This window comes from Elephantulus edwardii, unplaced genomic scaffold (genome assembly GCF_000299155.1).
Source record: "Elephantulus edwardii isolate Elephantulus edwardi_28Jun2011 unplaced genomic scaffold, EleEdw1.0 scaffold00010, whole genome shotgun sequence".
Taxonomy (NCBI): domain Eukaryota; kingdom Metazoa; phylum Chordata; class Mammalia; order Macroscelidea; family Macroscelididae; genus Elephantulus; species Elephantulus edwardii.
The window spans coordinates 4,074,243-4,084,117 of NW_006399760.1; the positions used below are offsets into that span (position 1 = coordinate 4,074,243).

Consider the following 9,875-nt stretch of genomic DNA (forward strand, 5'->3'; position numbering starts at 1 on the left):
TCTAGGTTGAGGTAGCAATCCCATGTCAACTATGTCTTACAACAGTCTCTGGTTCTGTGCTGTGGCTGCTGCTGCTTCTTTCATGTAGATCTTGGTCTGACTAGCACAGTAACCTCTGTCCCTGAGGGGCATTCACTGCACACTCTGCTTTCTCTTTATAGCTGATAATGAAATTCTCATTCTTGCTGCTAAATTTCTTCAATTTAACTTGGTGCTATGAGAAAAACTTATAGGAGAAAATGGGTTTCACCCTCTCTAGGACAGAGCTGTTTGTTCTCTTAGTAGTCAACACTCTTCTTCAGAACCACAACTCAAAGGCATTGGTTATTCTCCTGTCATCTTTATTTGACTTACTGCTCTTAGATGTATAACAAGGAATTGAGAAGACAATGGCCTGGATCAGGCATACTTTAGACTTATATCATTGCTCTTAAGCACTCTGGAGGAGATCCTTTATAGTAGTTTTCACAGTTCATTCTTCTTTTGATTTCCTGACTGCTGATGCTGAGATTGTTGATTGTGCATCCAAGCAAGATGTAACTCTTAAACTTAATCTTTTCTCATTCTATGATGATGCTGTCTATTGGCCCAAAAGTGAGGATCATTTTAATGATGCTGAGATGCAATCTATATTGAAGATTGGAGCTCTTGATCTTCTGTAGCAATCACTTCAAGTCTTCCTCATTTTCAGTGAGCAAAGATGTGTTCCTGCACAGTAGAGGTTGTTGATGAGTCTTCCTCCAACCGTGATGCCACAATCTTCTTCATTGAATTAAGCGTCTAGCTAAGCATACAGATTGAATAAGTCTGGAGAAAGGATACATTTACATACACTTTTCTTATTCTACTTGCAGTCAAGATCCATCTGACATCAGCGTACATAAACCTAGTGCCATGGACTCTTCTAAACTAATACTCTTCTAGTATTTCTAGCAAGTCTCTGTCAATGTAATGTTTTAACTGTTTTTTAATAATTTTCAGCAAGATTTTACTCACATGTGGATTTAGTGAAATAGTTTAAGTTACAATAAATGCCTCTTTGGTGATAGCATAGATGATCACATAACACATTTTAAAAATTTAGAAATGAAATATATGATTACAAAAACATCTACGCATATATATATAAAATATATATAAAAATATATAATATAATATAATATATAAAATATTATATATATAAACTATAGCCTTAATATGGATTACATATCCACATCAAGAAAACAAAAATCTTCATCAGTGGGCCAATGAGCAACATCATGAAAAATGAAGAGAAGATTGGAATTGTCAGTGACTTCATCCTATGTGCATCCACAATTAACACCCTTGGCATCAATAGTAAAAAAACCCAAAAATCAAAAGACATATTACAAAGGGAAATTCTACTATCAATGTCCTCTCCAAAATTGAGTTGTAATGATATCAGTTTGGAAAGAGCATCTCATTCAAGACATGTTCTTTTCAATCACTTGTTATACATCTGAAAGATGGCAACAAACAAGGATATTGTTTTTTTGTTATGTGCCATTGAGCAAAGTGCTATGCATAGTGATCCCATGAACAACGTCTCTGAGATCTTCTGTCTTATCTTTAGCCAACCACATCTCAAACACAGCTGGCTCCATTATGAAACTCATATTGTGTCAATATATCTCATCCAGGGCCTTCTGCTTTTGTACAAACCTTCTACCCTTTTAAGCATGATGACCTTCTCCAAGAACTGGCTCCTTCTTACAATATGCCTAAAGGAGGTGAGATGGAGTTTCTTCCAAGGAGCAACCTTATTTTAATTCTCTCTAGTTCAGACCTGTCTGTTCTCTTGTCAGTGCATGGTATGCTCAATACTTCTCTCCACCACCACAACTTAAAGACATTGAATCTTCTGTAATTATTCATTGTCCAGCTTTCAGGTGCATAGCAAGCAATAGAGAAGACCATTGCTTGAAACAGGTTCACCTGAGTCTTTAGATGGACCTCGTCGCTTTCTTAACACCCTGGAGAGTTCCTTGAAAGTAGATTTTCATGCTTTTTTAATTCTATCTGCTCACAGACGCTCTTCCTGCTCCTGAAGCTGCTGCTGTCTTCTGGATTCACTCCCTGCACAGCCCCTGCCGCCTGCCTCTGCGTCCTAGCCTCTGATATTTGGAGTTCTTACAACATGGCAGACATTGACAACAAGGAACAATCTGAACTTGATCAAGATTTAGATGATGTTGAAGAAGTAGAAGAAGAAACTGTTGAAGAATCAAAAAATCAAAGCACGGCAGCTTACTGTTCAGATGATGCAAAATCCTCAGATTCCTGCAGCTCCTCAAGAGAGACTTGATGGTCTGGTAGACACCACAACAGGATGCATTGTAAGTTTGCCTAAGGTAGTTAAAAGACAAGTGAATGCTCTTAAGAATCTTCAAGTTAAAAGAGCACAAATAGAAGCCAAATTCTATAAGGAAGTTCATGATCTTGAAAGAAAATACGCTGTTCTTTACCAACCTCTATTTAATAAACACTTTGAGATCATCAATGAAATTTATGAATCTACAGAAGAAAATTGTGAGTGGAAACCAGATAAAGAGGATGAAATTAGGGAGGAGCTGAGAGAAAAGGCTAAGGTTGAAGATGAGAAAAAGGGTGAAGAAAAAGAAGAGCCCAAAAGAATTCCTGAGTTTTGGTGGACTGTGTTTAAGAATGTTGACTTTCTCAGTGGTATGGTTCAGGAGCACGATGAGCCTATCCTGAAGCACTTGGAAGATATTAAAGTGAAATTCTCAGATGCTGGCCAGCCAATGAGTTTTGTCTTGGAGTATCACTTTGAAGCCAATGCATATTTCACAAATGAAATATTGGCAAGGACATACAGGATGAGGTTTGAACAAGATGATTCTGACCCCTTTTTCTTTTGATGGACCAGAAATTATAGGTTGTACAGGGTGCCAGATAGATTGGGAGGGGGGGGAAGGATAGAATGTCAACACTGAAAAGTATTAAGAAGAAGCAGAAACATAAGGGATGTGGAACAGTTTGTACTGTGACTAAAACTATTTCTAATGGCTCTTTCTTTAATTGTTTTGCCGCTCCTGCAGTTTCTGAGAGCGGAGATTTGGATGATACTGCTGAAGCTATCCGTGCTGCAGACTTTGAAATTAGTAATTTTTTACATGAGCATATAATTCCAAGATCAATGTTATACTTTACTGAAGAAGCTATAGAAGAAGGTGAAGAAGCAGATGAAGAAAGGGAAGACGAAGGAGATGAGGAAAATAATCCAGACTATGACTTAAAGAAACATCAAAACCCAGCAAAGTGTAAGCAGCAGTGAAGCAAAGCAAGGATGTATGGTGGCCTTGAGGATACTCTGCACTGATATACCTTCTGCTTCCCTGGAAAGGATGACTTGACTTCATTTGACAAGCTTATTTCAATGTTTTAGTTGGTTTTGTTTTTTGCAACCTAAAATGAAAATATTGAATAAAAAAAAAACCCAAAGTAGATATTCACAATGAAATTAATCCTTTTTTTTTTATTTCTTCACTGCTGATGCTAGAGTGTTGATTGTGGGTCCAAATAAGATGAAATCATTAATAATTGCAATCATTTATCTTTCTATCATGATGCTGCCTATTGACCCAGTGTTAATGGTCTTTGTTTTCTTTATGTTGAGATGCAATCCATATTGGAAGCTTGAGTCCTTGATCTTTTGCAGCAAACAGTTCAAATTCTCTTTCATTTCAACAGAGTTCTGTCATCTACATAATGCAGGATGTTAATGAGTATCCTGCAATCATGATGCCACTTTTTTCTTCATTTAGTCTCTCAAATTATCTGTTCAGCATATAGACAGATTAAAAGAGATGAAGAATTGATACATTCCTTATAAATTACTTTCTTGATTTTGAACCATAGAGTGTTTCCTTAATTTGTCCAGACAACAACTTCTTGTTCTAGTATAGGTTTTGCATGAGCACAATCAAGTATTCTGAGATTCCCATTCCTTTCAATGTTAGCACAATTTGTTTTTATTCGCACAGTCAAATGCATAGTTGATAAAACACAAATAGACATCTTTCTGTTCTCTCTGTTTCAGCCAAGATCCATCTGACATCAACAGTGCTATTTCTAGTGTCATAACCCAATTTATATTTCTGGTGGTTCTCTGTTGATATGAGGGCTGGCTGGATAATGAATAAGGATGTTGTTGTTTTTGTTCTTCTACAGCAAGTGGTATTCCAGTCGTTATTAAATAATTTTCAGCAAGATTTTTCTTGCATGTGATGTTAATGAAGGTGTTCAATATTGTCCACATTCTGTTGTATCACCTTTTTTGGGAATGGGAAAAAATTTAGATCTCTCCCAATCTATTGATCAGGCAGCTCTTCTTCAGATTTATTGGCATAACTTGGTGAGCATACTCCGGGTTACATTTGTTTATTAAAATATGTCAATTAGTAGTCCATCAATTCCTGAAGTCTTAATTTTTTTTATCTGTTAAAGTTTTACTTTTAGAAAAACTTATTAATTCATATTTGTGCAAAACTTCACATGCTCAAAATGTCTTAAAAGGCTATAAATTTCCTGAAATATCTTTAAATTTAAAAAAACCCAGATCTATGACTCAAACATTCTAAATTAATTAAGATTGACAATTATCTTATTATTCGATAATTGAAAATATAAAGTGGATTTTTTTAATAAAATAATGGAATGGAAGAAATACTAGAAAGAATTAGTTGATGCTGAACCATTTTTCGACATGGCAACTGTTGCAATGGACTCTTGTGTTTCAGGAAGTATGAGGATAGCACAGGTTAGAACAGGGTACAGATATTTTGTTCATAGGGTTACTATGAATTGTACTTGACTCGATGGCATCTAACAAAAACAATATATGAGTGAAAATATATGAATCTGATTGGTTTTCACATACAACTTTTATAAATAATTATTACCATTAATTGATATAATTAACTTTCAGCTAACAATGAAAAAAAATGGAAAGCTCAAACTATTCATTTGTGTTCATGAGAAACCTATATCTAGAAGCTGTTGTCCAAACAGAACAAGGGTGTACTGCATGGTTCAAAATTAAGAAAGAAATGTGTCAGAGATATATACTATCTCAATATTTTTTTCAATTGATATGCTGAAGAGATGATTCACGATGCTGAACTTTACAAAAAAAATGTGCCATCATAATTGGAGAAAGACATATCAAGAGCCTGCACTAAGTATATGACACACCCTTCCCTGCTGAACATAAGAAGAACTTGAAACACTGGCTACAGAAGATAAAGATCCAGAGTCTTCAATGTGGATTTCACTTCAACAACAAGAAAACAAAATTCCTCACCATCACGCCAATAGGCAGCATTATGATATATGTAGAAAATACTAAAGTTAAAGATTTTATCTAGCTCGGATTCACAATCAATACCCTTGGTACTAGCAGTTAGTAAATAAAAAGATGAGTTGCACTGTGAAGATCTACTGTCAAAGGTATCCAGGATGCTAAAAAACAACGTCAGTCTAAAGAGTAAAGTACACGTGATCTAAGCCATGTTCTTCTCATTTGCTATGCATCTGAAATCTGGACAATGACTAAGGATGACAGAAGAATAGCTGTCTTTGAGTCGTTGTGCTGGAAATGAACACTCAACATTACATTGACTTCCAAGAGAACAAACAAGTCTACCATGGAAAAAGTGAATTGGGGTGATATGAGTTGGCAAGGATGGTAAAACTCCATCTTACATACTTTGGGCATGTTGTCAAGAGGGGCTAGTTCTTGGGGAGGGACATCATGCTTGAGAGAGTAGAAGGTTAGTGCAAGAGAATAAGACCCTTAAGGAGATAGACAGACACAGCGGCTGTGACAACGGGCTCAAGTGTGTCAAATATGATGAAGTCAGGATAGGGCAAAGTTCAGAGTTGTTGCTTGTAAAGGCTTTATAAATCATTGTTAACATAACAACAACAAAAAGTAAACCCTTATATATACTCTAATGAAATCAGAGAAGCAACACAAATGGATTTATGCACATCTATGTTATCACATACCAAAGACATGGAATCAATCCAAGTACCCATCAACAAATAATTGGATAGAGAAATTGCTGTGCTTTTACAGAATAGATTATTACACAAGATTGATAAAAAATGTATTCAAGAAACACTACACAACATGAGTGAGTCTAATAGATATTATGCTAAGTGAAATAACCTAGCCAAAAAAGACCATTATGTAAACATAAGATGGTTGAGGCAGAGCAAGGTGTGACAGGAAGAGCAAGAAAGAATGGATAGATAATTCTTGTATTGGAACAGGAAAAGGGAAGTGCAGTCTGACGTGGATATTTTATCAGACATTATGTTTATTGCAATAAACAATGTGAAACAGGACATACTGAAGATTAAATGAGGGTAGAGGCAACAAAAAATAAAAGGAAGAGAGAAAATTAACAGAGAATGTGAGTGAAGGGAATAGTGATAGAAACAATAAGGCTTTCCTTCCATCTTATTTTGATAGTGGCAAGAAGCTGTATTGCAATCCTGAAGGAACGCAATTTGAATCTCCCAGCTGCTTCATGGGAGGATTGGCAATCTTCTCCTGTGTAATTAACTGCTTCTGAAAACCTGCCAGAGGGTCAGCTATCAGTTGGTTAGGACTCTATAGTACACAAGAAGACCATATCATTCAATATTTTTCCATAGAATCCTTCAGTATTCCAACTAGTGGGTTGAATTTGTTGTTTCTGGAAGTTTATGCAATGTAGAACTTATTCTTATCTTTTGTTTTCTTACTCTATGTTTTTGAACTTTTTTCTTTGTGGATGTCCTTGATGTTATCCAAAAAAGTATTTATGGTCTTGGTCATTAGTATCCAAAGCATTAAACCTTTTCTGGAGATGGTTTTTCAATTTTAGTGGGATAAACGTAAGGTCATATTTTGACTTTCATGGATTTGTTTTTATTTTCTTCAGACTCATTTTGAACTTGCAGTCGAGTAATTGATTGTCTGTTCCACAGTTGGGGCCCTGGCTTTGTTTTAATTGCTAATATTGAACTCTATGGTCTCTTTGCACCAATGTAATCTTTTCCCACAGACGTATGTGTATATAAGTGTATATGACTACAAATGTTTACAGTGTGCAAATCTTAACACTACATGACACATTAAAATTCTTTGTTCAGAGTGAGAATAGGTTTGCATCAGTGAATTAAACTCAATTCTTAATCTTCACAGGTTTCAGTGAAATCAATTTCTATAAATCCCAATTATTATGACATTCCATGTATTATAACTCAAAGCCCAACCTTTTAAAAATTCTCCCTTATTAATTACAAGAAACTCAATTAATTTGATTTTTCTTTAATAGAATGGAATAAAATTTAATTTCACTTAACTAAAGTAAGTAAATTAAACCAAATGAGGCCACATAAATTTAAATCAATAAAGCTTATTTGCATTTTTCTTAGTCCCTTTTATAAATAGTCTATGTGATTTCATTTTTTCTAACTTTTTAAAATTTAAATATGATGCATAGTAATCAGAATTATGGCTAATAGAAGAAAAAGATTTTTCTCTCCCCCATGGCATTTCTTTTCATATTATCTGATGTGCACATAATAATTAGGTCAGATTGTCAATACCAGTAGGTAGAAGAATCAGTTTGCTTGTCCAGCAGCAATATTATGAACATGTAATATATATATATATATTCTCTTTCTCCCTCTCTCTCAATAGATAGATAGAGACAGAAAAAGAATCTATATTTCTAAACTCATGTGTGTGTAAATATATATATATATATATTCCAAAACTATATATACAGTATATATATATATACATATCAATCTAAAATTTAATGAGTAAAATGATTAACTTAATGACTAATTTTAACCTAAAATAAAAATAACCAGTAAATTAAAATGTAAAGAAAAATAATTTTTGACAATCAACTCTGTAAATTTAATTCTGCATGTATATTTATCTTTTTGTTATTTTACATTTAAGAAAATTTATAATACTTCTTGTCTAATAATTATTCTGTAAGAAATAAAAACATCTGCAAATACCAGGGAAATATATGTAAATATTAGTAGTCAGATAGGAGAAATTCTAGTATAGTCTTTCTCAAAATAGTATCTCTTTTTCTAATTTTTCACCTGAGAAAAAGGTTCTGTAAACTATAATTTCTTTTAAAGTTAGCAGAATGGAGCAAAATCTAGGTACTATTCTTGCTTAATAAAACTTTTATTATTTAAATTAGACTTACTTAACTTGAGTTTAGCTGATTCTCTTAAACATTTGTAAAAGTTATGCTTTCTTTTTACATTGCAATTGTAATGGTTTGGTCTTTTCATTTTCTTCATTTGGAAGCCCTAAGATTCATCATTGTCGGCAGAATTAATGCTGGATTTCTAAGTACAGTATCATAACCTCCCGGGATATCAAAATTCAAGGATGTTGAAGTGCCTTATAAAAATAGTGTGATATTTGCATTTAATCTTTACACATATTTTAAAAACACTCTCTGGATTATTTATTAAAGCAACAATACAGTGTACTATTTAATAGTAAACTTCTTTCATCCTTTGAGGGATTGGTTTGACAACTTTTTGCCTTCAAATATTTGGATAAGTTGGTTGAATCTGAGGATGCAGAACCTCAAGGTTTACTGTTTTGACAGCATAAAAATATAATTTCTAGCTTGCCATTATTGATTCCAAATGGCAAAAGAACTAAAACAAAACTTAATGACTGTTAAGAAATTTAGTGAATCAAAAACTTACCAAAATATGTCCAAGTAATTTCACATAGAGAAATGATAAATGCTGTTTAAAATCTGTCTGATTTTAATAGCTTGTTGGAAAAAAACTATCTGATTTAAATAACTTGCTAGAGCAAACTACTACTTTATCTAGAATAAAAAATAAATAGAAATCATTATAAATAGTGAGCCTATAGTGAAGTGATTCTAGTAAAAATAGTCTCTCTCTCTCTGTATATATATATATATATATTGTTGTTAGGTGCCATCAAATCATAGACGATTCATAGAGACCCTATGAATGAAAGGCCTGAGCACTGTTCATAGAGTTTCTGGAGGCAAGCCATTTCAGAAGTGGATGCTAGTCCTGCTTCCAGTATATATAATCTATGACATAAGAGTGGACTGTAGGAAAATAAATTATCAAATTAACATTTGTCAGTCATTAAAAATAATAAATGTAGTCATTAAATACTTAAAAAATCAAGATCATAAAGTTAATTTTCATATAATCTAGCCAATTATTTTTTATATAATTACACAATAGTCCAAAGAAATCTGAACACAACATGCAATCAGTAGTTACATACTGAGTTTTCTTTGGCATGATCTGTCTGCCCATATCCAAGTGTACTAGATAATGAATTAGTTTGCACACAGAGGGATATCCTGTGAATTCTCCCAGGGTGGTATGCATAGTCTTGTCCTTTTTAAAAGTTGTGTCAATCATAATTTTAAATGTATGCATAATATTTCAGGATTGTGATGATAACCTAAATATGAGTAGTTTAAATCCACCAGCAGCTCCTCAGAAAAAGATGGATAATCTCTTCTCAAATTTAATTACAGTCTCCAAAAACCCATTAGAGTCTCAGTTATGAGCAGGTTCCAACTTGCTGGCAATGAGTGGGTGAATACTTAAAAATAAGGGAGAAAATATATAGTAAGAAGCTAAAAAATAAAGATATTTGAGCTGTAGTAATTAATCTAACAAAATGCTATTTAATTGAATGTTAATAACTATAATTTATTGCTCTTTTATTATATTCTAGTTCTAAATCTGAGCACTTTAAATATATTCTAATGTTTATTTAAAAAAAGGGGGGGGGG

General features: G+C 33.5%; 1 pseudogene; it reads left to right on the top strand.

Annotated features, from left to right (window-relative positions):
- The first annotated feature begins 2,143 nt into the window (after positions 1–2,143).
- On the top strand, positions 2,144–3,316 carry LOC102866127 (annotated as a pseudogene).
- The last annotated feature ends 6,559 nt before the right edge of the window (positions 3,317–9,875 follow it).